Here is a 20,011-nt window from a genome sequence, read left to right as displayed (position 1 = left end):
CAAACACACTCTGAAAATCAATCCACCTCTGGGACGACTTATATACATACAGGATCTTTCGGGTAGGAAGACTTCTCGGGAGACTAACAAACAAATCGTAGACCTATCGCTCCTCAACATTGGCAGTTGGACGAGGCCACTACTTGAAGCAAGTAGGGGTCCTGGTCGAATACAAGGGAAATTTGGATCGTCCGAGCTCGTAAAAAGAAAGCTCCTTACCCTGGGCTCGATAAAAATCTTGAAAAAATTTGCCTTAAACTTTTTGTATGAGGAGGTGAAGGGGGAGAAGAGTATGTTACCCGGTCGGTTGATAAGGGACAATCAGTTAATCGGGTCGGATGGGTGTGACGTATAGTAGTGGAGAAAGGTGGAAGGAATGGGACGAAGACAAAGCATATCCCACATGAGCCAAAAGGCTTTGAGGGAGGCCCATGTATTTGGGTGAAGTTACAAGGGACAACGTTGAACGCCCGAAGGACACCCATCGTAAAGTCATCAAAAGGCAGGGCAACATGGAGGTCCAAAAAAAGGCAAGAATAAACAAATAAAAAAGGACCATCATAGGACAACCAACCCATACAAATGGTGTCGGTCGGACGACAATAATCGATGGCCAAGATGCCATAAGAAGCATCCGACTTTAACAGATGATGCCTATCCATGAAGGAGTCAATGGAAGATAAGTCTCGATAGACAAAGATAAACTCAATCACCTTGGGATCAACCCAGTCAAATCTTGAACTATGGGATGACTCTTCAAGGGGATCTGATCGGTCGGTAGCACCGTCCGGGTCATCAGCCCTTACAGAATCCTCCATGGGGGGGCAAAGTTTGAATTGTCCCGACCGATAAGGGCTCGGTCGTGGAGGAGCCAGAAGAAGAAGAAGAAGAGGAAGATGAAGATGAAGAAGAGGATGAGGAAGAAGACGAAGATTTGGAAGAAGAAATGACTAACCTTGTGGGACGTAGGGAACACACCTCGCCAATATGTATCGATTTCAGAAGTCGGAGCAAGAAAGCAGTGGTGAGGAGCAGTGGGGGACCACTATTTATAGCCTTTGAAGAGGCCAGAAGACGAAGCGTAACTCTCATCTCAACCGTTGGATCTCTCTCGATCCAACAGTTCATGACGAATGCCACCAAAAAACCTAAGTCATCATTATGGGTCACGTCACGCGTTCGACACCACCAACGTCACGTTTCACCTCGGGAACCCCAATCGTCACAACGACCTCGGATAAAGACTCTTCGGATTGAACATCTTTGAGCCTGGGGGTAAGTGTACTCGAACAGTCCATACGACCGAGACCCTGACTCGGCACTCGGTCTAAATCAACCGACATGACCAAAACCATTACGCCTAAACAGAATTAACGAGACTAATCAGCGATCAAGCACTAGGTAATGCACTTTTAAGCATGACCCAACTCCCTAATCTAGCCCAATAACAAAGGGCCTATGATAATTATATAAATAGGCAAAAATTTCAAGAATCAAGTACGTCATCACCCAGTATTAATAGCACCGAGTGTCAAATACTGAATACTCACTTAAGCGTCGAAATGCCTTTTGCATGTACTATCCAGACTCTGAACTAGCTAAAAGGAGAAGTGGAAGAGGAATTGTGAGAGTTCAGTAGAGAGGAATGAACAAAGAATCGACTGACTGAAAAGGGATTCAATCGTTCTCTTGGTTCCAACCCTGTTCAAGAACAATATATTTTAGATGTTGATAAATATTTAGGATGTAGATTAATTATTTTTTCTACTTTAGTCAATATTACAAAATTGTGAATGTTGTACATGCAAAATGCATTTAATGATTTTTAATTATAATTATACCAAAAGACCACTCTACATCCCGAATAGAAATATGTTAGCTAAATACTAAAACAAAAACTCATCTCAATAAACCATTTAATTGAGTGTCTATATTGAGAAGTTCCAATTGGAGATATCCAATTGTTGAAATAAAAGTAAATCAGAATACAATTTTTAAAAAATTACAAATTATAATTATAATAATTTATAAACCTGACAAAATTTGTTTTCCTTTTTCTTTGGTTTCTCAATATCACAAAATAACGGTTAATTTATTTTTTTTCATGATCAATAATAATATGCTTCATACAAATTTATGTGACCTCTAACCTTTATTTTTATTTTTTTAGTAATAGTCGTTTTCTTTTCTAAAAAATCCTTTCTCGCGAAAAAATCATTTCTTGTGAGTATTATAATCTTTAGTCTTTGCAAGAAAGAGGATTAAGAATTTCATTATTTCATTAATTGAATTCATTTTCAACTTCTTGAGACACTTTCCCACACAAACTCCAATATGAAGCAAGTTCTACATGCTTAGTTTCTTTATATTTTTTACTTTCCAAACTAAAGCATAAAATAACTTCATAAAACATTGCGATAGATAAGAGTAGCATCATGTTCTTATAGCTAAAATTCTTTTTTAATCTTCATTTATGTAATCATAAATGGTACATTTTTTTTTTACTATTTTATTGAAGAATTGGGTATTCTTAAAATATCTTTAATATTATCAAATGATTGACTCTTAATCATATTCAAAAACTTAGTTAGACAATTAGACCACTTTATGTAAAGGAAAAGTTAGATAATCTAGTATCTAGTATGTGTTTGTTATAAGTGTCTTGATGATTGTTTTGCTTTGAATGATCTTCTATTACTCCTTCTGCATAGGGTCTATCCATATAGTTCGTGTGATCTTTGTAAAGGTATCGTTGTATGAGAGTTCTTTGTGTATAAACCTTTTGTTATTAATAAAGTGTTTTTTTCAATATTTTCTTGTTTTCTTGCTTTTTTATTGTTGAGAAGTCAACATGGCTTTGTTTGTGGGAACAAGAAAGGAAAGTTAAGAAGAATAAGAAATGACCACCAAGTTTGATATCGAGAATTTTTTTGGGAAGAACGACTTCAGGTAGTGGAGACTCAAGATGGAATCCATCTTGATTCAACAAGGTTGTGCTGATGCTCTGAAGGGTGAGGTGAACATGTTAGTGTTTTTGTTTCGGAAGGAGAAGACTAACATGATCAACAAAGCCATGAGCGCCATAATCATGTGTCTTGGTGATAAGACACTGAGAGGAGTCACGAAGGAAAAGACTGCTCATCAATGTGGGTGAAGCTTGGGTCATTGTATATGACAAAGTTGTTGGCACACAAACTCTATTTGAAGCAACAATTGTATTAGTTTAGAATGACCAAGTCAAGAACGACGGTGGAACAATTGGTATTTTAATAAGTTATTGGATGACCTGGAGAATATTGAGGTGAGATTGGAAGATGGGGATAAGACTTTACTTCTTTTTAACAACTTACCTAAGACGTATGAACACTTTAGAAATCCTTTGTTGTTTGGGAAGGAGTAGACCATTACCTTGGAGGAGGTACAATCCTCGATGAGAGCTAAGGAGCTTCAGAAGTTTCAATAGTCAAAGCAAGAGGAAAATTGGTTGAGTTTGAACGTGTCAAAGTCGAAGGGAAAGAAAGAAAAGGAGTTCAAGGAGAAGAAGACAAAGCAATCCTTGTTAGATGATATGATAGAAGTTAAATGTTTTAATTGTCACAAGAAAGGTCATTACAAGTTAAGTTGCCCAAACAAAAAAGGAATGAGAAAGGCAAAAAATCACATCTCAAGAAGGAGTATGTTGGTGTTGTTATACTGTTTGATAGTCACGAGTCTACAGGGGTGATGGTGGCATTTGCGTTTGCGTCTACACCTGATACATAGAGGAGTTGGGTCATGGAATCAGGTGCACATATCACTTGTGCCTAGTAAAGGAACTCTTTGAAACCTTAGAACTGAAAGAAGGTGGATTGGTCATTCTTGAGAATAATAAAGCATGTAAGGTGTAAGGTATGAGGTCTATCAAATTAAAAATGTTTGATGATCAGGAGATGCTGCTGCAAGAAGTGAGGCATGTTTCAGAATTGAAAAGGAATATCTTTCCATCAGTATGTTTGATTAGGGTGGTTTACCAACCAAAATTGAATAAGGGATGATAAAGATTCTAAGAGGAACATCTACAGTTGCTAGTGGGAGAAAAAAATGATTTGTACATCCTAAATGGTTCAAGCACGTGAGTTTGTAGCTAGTCAGACAATGCAAGATCTGATGAAGTTGTGGCATATGAGGATGGGTCATATTAGTGAAAAAGGTTTGGTGGAGCTAAAGAAGCAAAACTTGCTCAGAGGTGATAAGATGAAGGGGATGGAGTTTTGTGATCACTAAGTACTAGGAAAGTCTTATAGGTTGCAGTTTGAGACTGGTAAGCATGTGTCCAATAAAGCTTTTGAGTATGCTCATGGAGACTTTTGAGGTCTAACGAGAGCTAATACTCATGGTGGAAGGCCTTATTTCTTCACCATCATAGACGATTACTCAAGAGGGTGTGGATTTATATCTTGAAAAGTAAGACTATAACCTTTTAGAGGTTTAAAGGGTGGCACATCATGGTTAGTAATCAATAGCGTACCAACCTAAAGGTTCTAAAGATAAACAATGAAATGGAGTTTGTTTTAAAGGAGTCAATGAGCTTTAAAGAACATAAGGTATCATGAGGCATAAGATAGTTGCAGGTACACCACATCAAAATGGATTGACTAGGAGGATGAACAAAACAATTTTGAAAGGATGAGATGTATGCTATTAGGGGTTGGATTGCTTAAGTCCTTATGGGGAGAAGCTGCAAACACAATTGTTTACTTGATAAATAGGAGTCCATCATTTGCTATGAATATTAAGACTCGTGTGGAAGTATGGAATGGAAGACTTGCAGATTATGAAAACTTGAGGGTGTATGGTGCATTGGCGTTTTCACATGTCAAGAAAGATAAATTAGAAGTATTGACTAAGAAATGTATTTTCATAGGATACATAAAAGGTGTGAAATGGTACAATCTATGGAGGTTGGATTCTGGAGAGACAATGTTTTTTGTTAGCAGAGAGATCACAGACTTAAATGGCTATGATATTCAGAGATCAAGACAAATGGAAGGAGAAAATCCATGTCGAGGTGGAGCCTTCTAATAAGAGATCAAATTGTCTAGAGGCATCAAATTATGAGGTGTTAAACGATGTTCATCAACCGTTTACCTCCTACACGAGAAGGCTTAGATGTGCAAAATTTGACTCCAACTATCAATTTATGCGTGATAGGGAAAGGAGAATGATCAAACCTACATAGAGGTTTGGATATGCTGATATTTAATGACTAGTTTTGGGACACTTTGACACACCACACGAAGTTCTCAGTTGCTCAAGCTCTAAATATTGAGGAGGAAATGAGGACAAGACTACCCCTTATAGTAATGGAATTGGTAACATCATATATCATGATATGTAGTAAATTGAATCTTACTCATACAATTAGTTTTGTTAAAAAATTATATTAACAAACTTATTAAAAACCCTCAAAATTGATGTTGAGATATTAAGGTTGTATGTTATTGTGTATAGACAATCTACAGTTATTATTAAAAAAAAATTATTCTCTCCAATAACATTTTTTTAAGTTCACAATTTATCAAAATTTTAGAAAATATGTATAAAGATGATATATTAAGTTGTATCAATTAAGAATTACTAGATTTTTAGCAAGCAAATGCTCCATCTTTCACAGTGAAATAATGTTATTATTAAGTAACTAAATCACATTTATTTTAAGTCATTACTATCACAAATATTATGGTTACTTTCTTCACTATTAATATTATCAATGTAAACATTATTAACAACACAACATTTATTGAGACCCCGCGTCTATCACCAATTTCACAACATTATTATTATTATTATTTAATTATCATTATCTCTCATTAACTATGCACCATTTTGTTGGCGTTTTATAATATTTTATAAATATATATAAGTATCATTTTTTTTATTTTATATGGTTTTTTTACTATATGAAAAAAGATGATTAAATATATTGTTTATTACATATTGTATTAAAGGTATTGTATAATAATAAAATAATTAATATAGAAGAAACATTCTAAAAGTGAACAGTAACCTTTTTCTTAATTTATGACTACAAGTTACTTTTTTTCCTTATTTTGATTTTACTATATTTTAATATATTTTAAAAAAAATTAGCATCCTTTTGCATTTTATATTGTAAGTTAAAAAAAACAAGGATAAAACTGAAAACACAAGAGTCTCTATTATCTATTATATATTGTTATAGATTACTAATACTTTCTAACTCATTTTAGTATGATAATAAAAATTCAAAGTATTGTTTTAAAACTAAAAATTAGAAAAAGAATTGCTAATTTTGAAACTACAAAATCATCATAAACAAAAGCTTTTTTCTTTACAAAACGGAAATTTATTTGTAGTTTTCAAAATTAGAAACTTATAAGTATAATTATAAACCACCTAAAAAATGTATCTTAGTTTGTTAAAAACATTAATTATTCTTTCATTATTTATACTTTTATTTTTTACTCAATATTGCATCAATTTATATATATATATATATATATTAATAAAAAGTATAAAACTTATATATATATATATATATATTATTACAAATTTATTATATTTATTGATTTCTGAAAGAACCTTAATTAATCTAGACTTCATAATAAGATTATACTTTAAAAAGTATCCTTATCAATAACTTTTTATATATTTTTTTAGCATAAAAATAATTAATGTTTATAAATCCAAAAACATATTCATAAAAATTGACCATTAAAACTTTACAACTTCTGATCATAATCTAAATATTTAAGCACTAATCTGTTACATCAGAAACTAAAATGATGCTTTCTTTTACGGGAACAAAATTAATGTTCAATGTAAGATTTTGGATCCTTTACCCTATTCTCTTTATCTTTTTCTTCTGTTCATCTTTTTCTTCCTTTTCTTCTTTATTCTTTGTTAGTTTCTTCTTCCTGTGATCATATTCATTGCTTTCCTTTTTTTCTTTTACTCAAAACTTCTCTCTAAAATCTGATTTCATTTTACATTTTTTCACAACAAGATCTTGTCAAGTAGAAGCTAGTAAACTCTAGAACATTTACACTAGATTAAATTTTATTTTTTAATAAATGTTTTTTTTTTCTGGAAAATTTTCAATTCCTTTTATCTTGTATAGTGTTTGAGCTTGTTTTTATTTTAGTTAGTTGATAAAAGTAATGTCTGCTTGCAATTTGATATTGTTTGATTATATTGTTTTAAGTTTTCAGTATTTATGAAATATCCAACTTTTGGTAGCTATATTTGTTTAAACAACTTTCAAATAAAGAAAACTATACTATGAATTAGTGCGCATATTAATTTATTTATTTTATTTAAATTGAAACTCAAAGGAATTGTTAAGTCCATGCATGTATAAATTTAAAAATTTAGATGACACTTTGTATAGATTATTAGAGTGTTTTGGATGAACATTATGTAATTAATGATAATGGTGCATGTTGTAATATAAAATCATTTTAATTTTAAGGGTTGAATTTGGTAGGATAATTAGTTTTGGTATTATTAAATTGAGTGATGTTTAGGTAAACGATTGAATCTATTAAATATTAAGTTTTGAACGAATAAAATAAATTTAAAATGAATTTCGAAATTATTTTAAGTTTCTCACAAAGCTTTTTCTAGTATATTTTTACTCAACTAGTATATTTTCTCTCAAATGAGATGTTTGATTTTTTCTCTAGTACTTTTTTTTCACTTAAAAATAAATTATGTTTTTCATTATAGTTAACTTATTTGAAGAGATTGATTTGTAAATAATCATTTTAATTTAAAATCTTACTAATTTTCTTTAATTATGTTTGGCTATGTATGATTATATTTAATACATAAAGAGATCAAACTACAATAAATATACATATTATTTTGAAATATCTCAACATAGGGTGGTACATTTAAAATCTTATAAAATTAATTTCCATTTAAGTCACTAGTTTTAATTTTTCGATCTAAATTAAAAAAAAAAAATGTTAACGAAAAGGCATTATTAGAATAATATGAACTTAGTAATTCAAAACAAAACTTGTTATCCAAAAAAATACAAAAGAGAAGAAAATAAGAGAGCATGATATAGGTGGGTCACACTTTATTCCGTATTCAATAATAAAAAGTACAATGCACATTTTACCATTAATGAAAAACAAACTCACCGTTTGACCTTTCTTACTCACTATAATATAATCATAATACTACCATCTTATTATATTAACAAACAAATTTAAACTACATAATCATAATAAAAGTTTTGAATTTAAAATATAAATCTTACACAAAAATACTATTAAAATACGCTAATATATTATGAAAAGAATCTTTAATATTAAACTTTTAAAAAATGAAAAAAACAATTATCATTCTTAACATAGTAATTAAATTAATTTTTAAGTTCTACAAAACTGAAATAATTATATTAGAGAAAAATTTACAAAATAATTTAAAAGATAAAATAACATAATAAAACTCATTCAACATAAAGACCTTTGTGTTGGAGATTGTATCTGTCTTCAAAAGATCTTAATTTGGTCAATAACTTTTTTTAAACAAATTGAAGAAAGAGAGAGGTATTGATTCATTCAAGTAGCAGTATTTTGTAATTTAAATCATACTATTTTTTTTTCTTTTGTAACTAATCATGTACCTATTTAATCACTACTACTTGTAAAATACAATATTGATTATGATCATGCATTTGAACAGTATATAAATTGAATGAGACTAAAGCGTATAATAATAGAAGAAATGTATCTCTTCTTCTAACCGTATAACTAATATCATTCTAATTTCTCATATACATCACCATTTAATTTAATTTATATTACTTGTTGAAAATTTCAGATTCATTCAGTACATAAGTAAAAGCGATTCTCATATTACAAGCAGATTCTTAGGAGACTTAAAATCCTCACTTTTTAATAATAATATGATATTAAATTTATCTCAATAAAATTTGTTAGTATTATATATTATTAAAGTATTCATAAATATATAAATATATAAGAAGTATAAGGAGGAAATGTATTAAACATCTTACATTAATTGAATAAGATGAATTTCTAATATATAAATAAAAATATTTTGACTTGTAAGTTGATTTCATGATAATTAGTTAGACATAATTTATTTATGGGTTAAATATATTTTTCGTTACAATACTATACGCAAAATTTATTTTGTTCATAGTTCAAATTTTAAACCTTTTGAGTATTTGTAATAAGAAAACTATTATAATGAGTCTTTATTAGTGTGTGTTTTTTTTATGTAACAAACTAAATTCGAGTGTGAACTAAATTATAATATTATAATATCCACTTCAGCGATAAATCAACCTGAAATATTTAACATTATAGTTCATACAGAAAATCTGTAGTTCATACAGAAAATCTGTTTGGCACATAAAAAAAACTATAACAATGTTTAATTTCAATATTTTTCTTATTATAAATATTTAAGAGACGTAAAGTTTGAAAAAAAAAATTTAAAAGAAGTTGAAGGCGTGGGTAAGTTTTGGTTGTTTATTAGGGTGGGAAAAAAGAGGGTAGAAAGAAAAGAAGGTTAAGGTTAAGGTGGTTGATTTGAAAGATTAAGGTTAACATAGGGTTGACGTTGTTGGCGGGACATTATCCAAAGGAAGGGTTTTATAAGGCAGGCCACCCATCCAATCAGGATTTCGTCGGTGCCCTAAGTTTGCTACCAACCAACTCATACTATTAATAATTCCCCTAACTTCTTGTCTCGCCCTCGCCATTTCCAATAATGACCATTATATCCTTTTTCATTTTTCTTCAAATCAATGCTGCAATCACTTTCTTGACCCTCCCCACCTTCCTCCATATGCTAAGCTTATTCTGTCTCTGCTTTCACTTCTAAGGGTAACAGGTTACATTTTTATACTCTTTTTTAAAAATCTTTAAAATATGTGCATCAATCATCTTTTAGGTTCTCTACTCATTCCTTAATATTACCATCTTTTCTTAATTCTAAACAAAATATTTTAAGGAAATAAATTTTTTAGTCCAGAAAAAAAATGAAGTTGGATAAAATTTTAATCAGGAATAAATAATAATTATAAAATAAAAAAAATACAGGAGCATGTAATAATATTTTTTCTATCAATGTTTTTAAAGTTATCTGTTTTGTGAAATAATATGTTAATTTTAGAAGGAGTTGGATAGAACTTAAAATTAGATAGCAGCTGGTGGTCTAATTAATAAATGTGTATTTTTTTAAAATATTATAAAATCAATTTCTTCATAAATTTGAGTGTATATTATAATAAAATTATTAAATAAAAATTAATTTTAGAAAAAAATGAATATTTATTAGATTAGTTAAATTGGATACTATTTTATATATAGAAAAAATATTAATATATCTAAAATATTGTTTCTTTTATTAATAAAAAATTATAAACTATTTTTTAAACTAATATTTAATTAGTTTTTAATTACTTTAGATTCTAAAGTTGGTAGTTAAAATCTTGATAGTTAATTAAATATTTATTTAAAATCAACTATTTTAAATATTAATAATTTTGTAGTCTATAAAATAATATTTAATTTAGTTAATATAATAATTAATTATTATTTATTTTTAAAGTTAGTTTTTATTGAATAAGTTTTTAGTAGTGGTAAAAATTTAAATATAATATATATAATCTAATGTATAATAGATAATCAACTTCATTTAGTAAAAGATATTACAATGTTTTTATCTCACATTTTCTTTTTATAATTGTTTATTCTCAGAAAAAAAAAGGTATAGTTCATTTTGTAGGTAAAAGATTGTTTTATGTTAATTGTTTTAACTCTTGATGCAATCAACCTTAGCTTTTTATTGGGATCTTCATGCACTTTACTATTGTAAGTAGGTATGTTTACAATTTAATTTGATTCAATTTTTCATTGAATAGTCACCTGAATCAAGTGATAAATATCAAACAGAGTTCAACTTGATTTAATTTAAATCATGGAAAAAGTACACTAATATTTTGCTTTATATTCACAATTTTAACTTTCTCTTGAATTTTGATAAATAAATTAGTTGATCTTATAATTAAAAATTATAATACAAATTTGTTATCATATTTTGATAAGTATAAATATAATTTAAGTAAAATACAATCATTCCAAGAAACATACTTATATATGTTTGTTAGTGTGCTAATCAACTTTAAATAATATTAAATATAAATACAATAAGCAATTTAGTTTGATTTTCTTTTTGTTTTCAATTAGAAATCCAAACCAAATGGTTCAGTTGAGAAAGAAGTAGATCCGAAAAATTCATTGAAAAATAAATTTCTTTTATTGATTTTTGGTTTTTTAGATTGAGTAGTTATGATAATTCTTTTGGGTTCACTTTTGAACACCTCTAGTTGTAGGTGGAGTGAGCTGCTCCCTTGGTTGAGTTTTCCTGTCCTTGAGTAGACATATGTATATGTAGGAAAGATTTCCCCACTATTTTAGCATGTTTAGTCGTTCTTCAATATAATTACTTGTGCTGCATGTTAACCTACTTTTGGTACAAAAAAAAATGGTACACATGTTAATCATAAAAGCATGTTTTCTATCATGAACAATCTTCTAAGCATTAAACTCAATTTAGAATTGTGTATAGAAGATCAAATAAAAGATTCACTTATGTAAAAAAAAAACCTATACACATATCTTACTTCTTGTTCATAGAACCGAAGTGTAAGAATAAAGCGTGTGATAATGAAAAATAATACATATCTAAAGACTTTATAATATATGATTCTTATGTACCATAGATTCTATTAGTGTTTATGTATGGACAATCTACTGGAGTGTAAAGCGTGTGATAATGAAAAATAATACATATCATAAAGACTTTATAATATATGATTCTTATATACCATAGATTCTATTAGTGTTTATGTATGGACAATAAATAAGATGCTATTCTTGAACATAGTATCATAAAAGATTAATGATACATTAAGTCTTGTTTTACACTTAGTTAAATTAGAAAAATCATGCATATTTCTTATAACCTTGATATATCTTAAAAATCATTATTATTTATTATCATCAAAATAAAATATTTAGTGTTAAGATTGTTCAATATACATAGATTTATAAAGTATAATGTTATCTATAATACATAAATAAAACTCATGTATATGTAAGTATATGTCAAACAATAATATAAACCTCGTCATAAATAATGTAAAAATAAAGTTCCGAACTCAAGTCCATTAAGATAGTATCATTACAGTCAAATCATTATATTTGAGGTATTGTCTGTTGTGAATCTTAGAGCTCCGTCATGATTTTGTCCTTAAGAGGCGTCCCAATGGGTTAAAAATTTAAAGTGTCATTGACCTCTGTTGGAGATCCCACATCGACTAGAGATTAGAGCCTTTCATTGTATATAAGTGGGTGCAAACCTCACCCCATGAGCCGATTTTATGGGGTTGAGTTAGGCTTAAAGTCCACTTTCGTAATATGGTATCAGAGCCATTTCGAGTCTATCCTAGCGAGTGTTTCTGTTGGGCCTATCGTGCCACCCGCTATCGGACCACCCAAAATATATAATCCCACGCACGAGTTGGCAGTCTCGGTGTGAGGGGGGTGTGTTGGAGATCCCACATCGACTAGAGATTAGAGCCTTTCATTGTATATAAGTGGGTGCAAACCTCAACCTTATGAGCCGGTTTTATGGGGTTGAGTTAGGCTTTAAGTCCACTTTCGTAATTGTCTACGAATTTACCTTCAGATTGAAAGTTGGTGGATATTACTTACATAATGAAGTTAGTGGATATTACTTACGAACTTAAGTTAGTGGTTAACATCTTTTTCCAAAGATGAATCATCTTTTACGTTTGTGTCCCAAGTGGAACTAAAGAACGTTGAAGAAGATCTAGCAAATAAGACTGCAACAAGAAAAAAAAAAGCTTGATTGGTAGTACATGGCTACAATCAACAAAAAGGTATTGACTTCATTGTAACTTTTTCTCAACTTGTGCATCTTGAAGCAATAAGGATTTTATTAACCATTGATGATTTTAAAATTATTAAGTTCTTTCAAATGGATGTTAAAAGTGTTTTTTCAATGGTTTTTATTGAAGAAGAAGTGTGTGTAAAACAATCTCTTGGTTTTAAAGATCCATAAAAAATTAGATCATATTTTTAAAATACTATTAATAAAAAAATCTTAATGTTTAATAATGAATCTATTGGACAATCAGGTTTAGAGTTACTCATATTTTTCGTGAAGGGAATGTGTGTGCTGATAAGTTGGCTAATTTAGGATTTATTCATAAAGAATCCTTTCATTGATATAATAGGCTTCCATCTAGATTGTTCTTAGAATTCTTTATTAATAGGTATAGTCTACCTATGTATCGTTTTTGTTAACATATGAGTTTTGGTCTAGTCCCCCCATATTTTTGTATTTTATTTCTTTTTCTTTTTTAATAATACTTTTTTCATGTGATGACAAATGATTGTTGTTACTTGAGGTGTCAGCCTAGCTGAGATGTCAAGAAGCATAACGGTGCCTAACATGAAAGCTTTATATATAAAAAAAAAAAACTTTTATGACTGAGCAATTTTCTTTCTGAAAATGGCTTCATGAGAGGAAATATTGATACAACATTATTTCGGAAAACAATAAGGATTTCATTATTTGTACATATGTATCTTGATGACATTATTTTCTATGCTACCGCGGAAAGCTTGTGCAAATTTTTTTATAATTTGATGTAGGGTGAGTTTAAGATGGGGGAATTAAAGTTCTTCCTAGGCTTCAAATCAAACAATAGAAAAAGAGTATTATCATTTACCAACAGAAATACATTAAAGAAATATTTAAGAAGTTTAATATGCCAGATGAAAAGTCTATAAAGACTCTTATGCATTCGTCTACTCCTTTGGAAAAAGATGAAAATGGTAAAAAAAGGTATAGGTTAGACAACTTATCGAGGTAGGATTGCCTCTCTTCTTTATTCAACTATCAATATACTTGTATTATGCATAATGTATGTTTATGTACAAAGTTTTAGCCATACCCAAAAGAGTCTCATGTGAAGGCTATTAAAAGGATCTTTACCTTGTAGGGCCAACTAATTTGTGTTTGTCTCATTGGAAAATGTAAGTTTCAAATTAGAAGGATTCTGCAACACAAAATATGCACAAAGTGGAAAGGAAAATTACAAATGGAGGATGCAGATCATTGGACCTTGCTTGATTTCTTGGTCAAGCAAGAAGCACAATTCCATAGTTTTATCCATCATAATGGCAGAATACATGTCATCTTCTTTGGGTAAAATACCAATTGGAAGAATACTCTAATTCTAAAAAAATATACTAGTATACCACTATGCTTAGGACAAAGTGGAAAGGAAAAGTACAACTGAAAGATGTGAATTCCTCATACCTTGTATGAATTTTTGGTAAATCAAGAAGCAAAAGTTCATAGCTTTATCTCTTAGAGGCGAAGTACATATCAACTTCTTTGGGTAAAATATCAAATGGCTATGAAAGGCTACTATAATATTCATGAGCAACCTATTGAAGTTATTATTCTTTATCTAAATGAGAAAGAAATCGCTTTTGTGTGTGTTAAACCTGTAGATGAAGAAGGAAATAAGAAGTTGAAGAAGGATAAAAATAATTGATAACAAAAGTTTATGCTAAGGTAAAGACTAATGCTAAGAAAAGATTGATGTTGAAGCATAAGTTAAAGCTAAAGTTAAAATTACAACATGAACTTAGCCCCCAAACGAAAGTTATTAATGCTCTCATTCCAATATGTGAGCTCTAAACAATAGAAACTCATTCGCTAGAATCACAAGGCATTGTCCATTCCACCATCTCTGTATAAATGATAGTGAAAGAAGTTATCCTCAAAGAAGCAAGGAAAGTTGTGCTTATTATTTTCTACATTGATTGTCGGTTTGAGCATTTTCTTATTGTGGAGCTTATATTTCTTCGTTCATTTAAAGGTTTCAAGATCCTTTCAAAATTTATTCAAAAGTGTTGCTTCACTACTATGGTTGTGTTTTTTGTATGTTTTGTTATACTTAACACGATCTCCTTCCATTGATTTCCATGTTCCTTGTTGATAATATATCGCCTTGAAAAATGTGTTACTCGATCCTTTGGAGGACATCAAATGTAAATGTCAAATAACTCATTTATTAGATAAGACGTCCTTTATTTTTTTATGAAGGTGTTTCTTAAAAAAAAATAAAGACTATGATGTTCAAGTTAGCCAAGATATTATTAAGATAAAAAAATACATATTAATGAAAAGTAACTATTTTATTTTAATGTTTTTTATCTTCACAAATCTCTCTTATTTTGCCATATTGTCTTAACATTGGATTATGTCATGCATTATGTATTTAATTATAACTCATATTGTTAATTTATATCCAAGACGTACTCATATACTAAAGTGTAGGGTGTTACCTTTTGATCAAAGTAATCTTGGTCTACTACATACTATGCAATTTAGAATAATAAAATAAAAGAGGAAATAGAGTTATTTTTAAATTAACTTCATTTTTATTTACTTAAATAGTAACATTAAGACAATCATTTAGAATACCTCTCACTAACTAAAAGAAGAGCCACTCTTTATCAAATCATTCACTTTTTAAAAATATGATGGTTAAAGATTGATTTACTCATTCAACTAGCTTTATCTTATTTATTAAGAACTTAACAACTCCTTAAATAATCAACATGTACTCTTATTTATTAAGAACTTAACAACTCCTTAAATAATCAACATGTACTAAAGGAACTCAATTTCTAATTTCTTAAGAGTGGTGTTTTTATAATGTATGAGACCAATTATGGTAATATTAAGAATCATAGTGTTAGAGATGCTTTTAAAAATATTTTAAAAAATAAATATTTATTGGAGTTCTCTACAAACTTCACCTTATAAGTTGATTTTATAATATTTTTTTTTCATGTGATGGCAAATGATTGCTATTACTTGAGTGTTAGCATAGTTGAGATGTCAAGTTGCATAGTGATACCCAACATGAAAACTTTTCTTTTTAAAAAAAAAATTGATTTTATAAAGTTGAATTAGACTTAAAATTCACTTCTTAATATGGTATCAAAGTCATTTAGAGTCTATCTTAACGAGAGTTGGACCTATCTTGTCACCCGCTATCAGACTACCCATAAATATATAGTTTCACACATGAGTTGGATCTCGTCGCAAGAGATCCCACATGACTAGAGATAAGAACATTTAATACTGTATAAGTGATTATAAGATTTAATTAGTAAGTACTCTATAGTAATTAAATCGCTCATATTATACATATATACACATTTTAATTAAAAAAAAATATTATTACATATGTATTTAAGAATTTTCTTTATTATCTTAAATATTTAATGATGCACCAATTTTAACAAAGGTGCAAGTGTGTTATCCTTCCTTATTTTAGTATAATTGCTTATTTTCGTATAGTAAAACTTTTATATGTGTTGTGTTGAATTAAATATTTTTTTATTCTATATAAATAAAAGAATCACTTTAGAGCCTACTTTAATAATATAAATAATATTTTTATTTTAAAAAAAAATACGAAATGACTTCCCTTCACAAAAATTTAAGCAATTCAATAAATAAATTCAGTGTTGTAATTTTTCCATAGTGTTCAGTAGATTGTGAGAGACTAACCTGAATCAAAATAGTAGCGTTGTCTATAAACGAAAATGTGTTACAAAACTTCTCAGTTAGGAGAAATCTATTTCCCTTAGAGATGTTCATATAAATAATTTAATGACATCTTCCTTTAAATAGTATTTTTCCTCTCCAGATGATAATCATAATATTATATCCTTTTACACATTTTCTTTTAAAAAAATTAAATAGAGGCAGTGATTAAGAGAAATAGTGTGGACATTTCCAACAAACACGTAATCATATAATAATAATAATAATAATAATAATAATAATAATAATAATAATAATAATAATAATAATAATAATAATAGATTATTCTTTTAAACTCGTGCTGTGTATTTGTCACATTATCTTGATTAATTAAAAAAGCTTTAATAATCCACTTAGAGTTGTAATCCAAGTGGTCCCATGCAAAGTTATGAGTACTTTAGGTTTGACTAATTATTAGATTGTTTATTTGCTACATATCATTGTTGTTTCCTTTTGAAAACATCAACATTTATTTAAATAACACATGCTAATTTTTTGAACATAGAATATGAGTTTAAAATACATTGAAACGTACTATGTATACTGTCAAACATTTTTAAATCCATAACATTAAACTGTTAGGAGATGTTTAATACTAGATAATTAATTTGTGTTTGAAAATCATGACTTTCAACCACCACGGAAATTATTCTAATTGAAAATAGATTAGTTTGTCAAAAATATTATTACGAACATATATATATATATAATTATTGGAAATTAAAGATTAACATTTTTTTTATAAAAAACTTGATTATTTATCAAATTAATTTAATGACAATAATATAGTATTTTTATTTTCTTAACTCAATAAAATAATATAGTTTTTTTAAAAGAATTATAATAGTTTTTAAAAGGCTCTAATATAACAAACTAATGGAATATTGTAGTTGTGCTTTTTTTTTTCTTCTAACTTTGGTATTCTTTCACTTAAGTCAAACATTGCAATCGAAATTAATATTATGTAATAAAATAAAATAAATATTAATTAATTATAAAATAGAAAATAGTTTTTTTCAAAGAAACTATGCTCTATTTTTCTTTTATAGACATAAAATAAATTCTTCATTCCATCTTTTAGTGTTTCAATTTTTATAAGAAAATAATATATTGTTATTTAATAGGTATTTTGTTCTTCTTGGTACAGTGTATTAGGAACTAAAACACAAATTTCAATGTCAGACTTTTATATATATATATATATATATATATATATATGATATTTTTTTTCAATTTGATAGAGACGTATTCTTAAATAGATTTTAAATTAATACTAGTTATAATTTAATTGGATCAGACAGATTAGTCTAGTGAAAAATTATCAGACACAAAATTGATATTAAATTAAAAGAAATAGATCCAAATGGTGAAGAACCAAATTAATAGAAATTTTAAATTTTCAAAATATAAAAAATAACTTCAAATATTAATTATTTTATATAAAACATTTATTAATAATAAATATTAATATTTGAAAGTTCAATTTAAATATGGTACGCATGTTTTATTTAAATTTGTATATGTATCTTAAACATTAAAAGTTTATAAATGTATACCTTATTTTAATTTTTAGTTTCACAAAATTATGATATTTTATATATATATATATTAAAACTATTTTGTACATTTTTAATTATTGAAATGATTTTATTAATACAGATTAAAATATAAACCTTAATTTGACTTGTTTAATAACATAATTACGATGTTCAAACCATTAATTAATAATCTAAAATGAAACTTAACTTAGGTGTAAAACTTACAGGATAACCCCATTTAATGTGACATTTCTTATTTCTATATCCCATCATCTAAGAAAAAGATTTTTTTAACATCAATAGTAGTTTTGTGTAAACCATATTCTCTCCTCCTTTCTCATTTTTTATTTTATTTTTCTCCTCTCAAATTTTATTTATCTACTATATAGAATTTGATCTTAGTTCACACTAGTTGAGGAGTCATGGATTACTTCTATTCAATCAGATTTTCAAACGCAATAAGTTACTTTTTGTCCAAAAGATTCATGGTTCTTTGTGTTTTTCCTATTATTTTACCATCAATCTTAGTGGGGTTAGTTGAGAAAAGTGACCATCTTAACTCATTTTACCATATATTGAAATTTGGCTACATTTGGATGACTTGTTCTAGGTCTCCAAGTTTGGTATAACATTTTCGACTTAAACTTTGTAAGGTTGATTTGGAGATAAGTTCTTCAAGTAAGAGAAGTTACTTGTATGTTGATTGAAATGATTTTAAAATACAACTTGAAATAAATCGATTTTGAGGTGTTGGAAAGGTTAGATTTCTGGTACAAATTGGGGTTTTAGTTTGGAAAAATTGTTAGATATGCTCAACGCAAGCCTAAGAGGATTGAGGTGCAGATTTTGTGTATTCTCACCCTCAAATTAGCTCAACGTTTTTTCCTGCACTTAAAGCAGATTTTACATGCAAAGTTAAGGGAGATCTCGACCACAAATCTTCTCAGCAAAATTTCCTTGCACTAAGCAGATTTGAGGTGCAGTTTTGGATGCTCTCAACCTCAAATCCATGCAGCCAAATTCCATGCGCTAAGGGTATTTTAGCTGTAGTTTTTGGGTGTTGTTTGTCATAAATTTGCTCAAGTTGAATTTCATGCGCTAAATGGATATTTCGTGGGCTTAAGCCCCTGTTTAGTTGGCTTAAGAAATTTTGACAACATTTGTCATTTTGCTTAGCTACCTTTTTATTTCTTTCTTATGAGTCATAAAAGTGAATTAAACCTTTGGTATTTTTTTTAAATTGTAATTGATTACAACTTTCTAATGACAATATTTGAATAAATTCATGTAATTTGAATATTTTAAAATAAATAAATATAACCCTTATTAAAATAAAAAGTAAATAATGATTTGTATGATAAATTGAATTGTGCATTTTCTAAATGATATGGATTGGTGTGAATGATGGAATGTGTATGAAATTGAGATATATGTGTAACTGATTTGAGAGATCTTAAATAATGTATGAGTGATTGATATGTATTGTATGTGAATGATGAAAGCTTGTATGAACTTGATGTCATACATTTGGGATAATGTATGAGATGTTGTGTATTAATACATTAAGTATGAAAAGTCTATTGTTAACTGAGATCCTCTAGCTTCAATGATAATCCAAGTCGCAGTACACACCATGACCGCTTATAGTCACACGATTTTGGATGTTTGTACTTACCTTGATCATTTCTCTTATATTCGTGCGTAAATCTAAGTCTTGGGGTATTGGACCAAATGTTAGTCTCTGG

Source organism: Phaseolus vulgaris, chromosome 8, assembly GCF_051622355.1.
Source record: "Phaseolus vulgaris cultivar YP4 chromosome 8, ASM5162235v1, whole genome shotgun sequence".
Taxonomy (NCBI): domain Eukaryota; kingdom Viridiplantae; phylum Streptophyta; class Magnoliopsida; order Fabales; family Fabaceae; genus Phaseolus; species Phaseolus vulgaris.
This window is presented reverse-complemented; position numbering follows the sequence as displayed.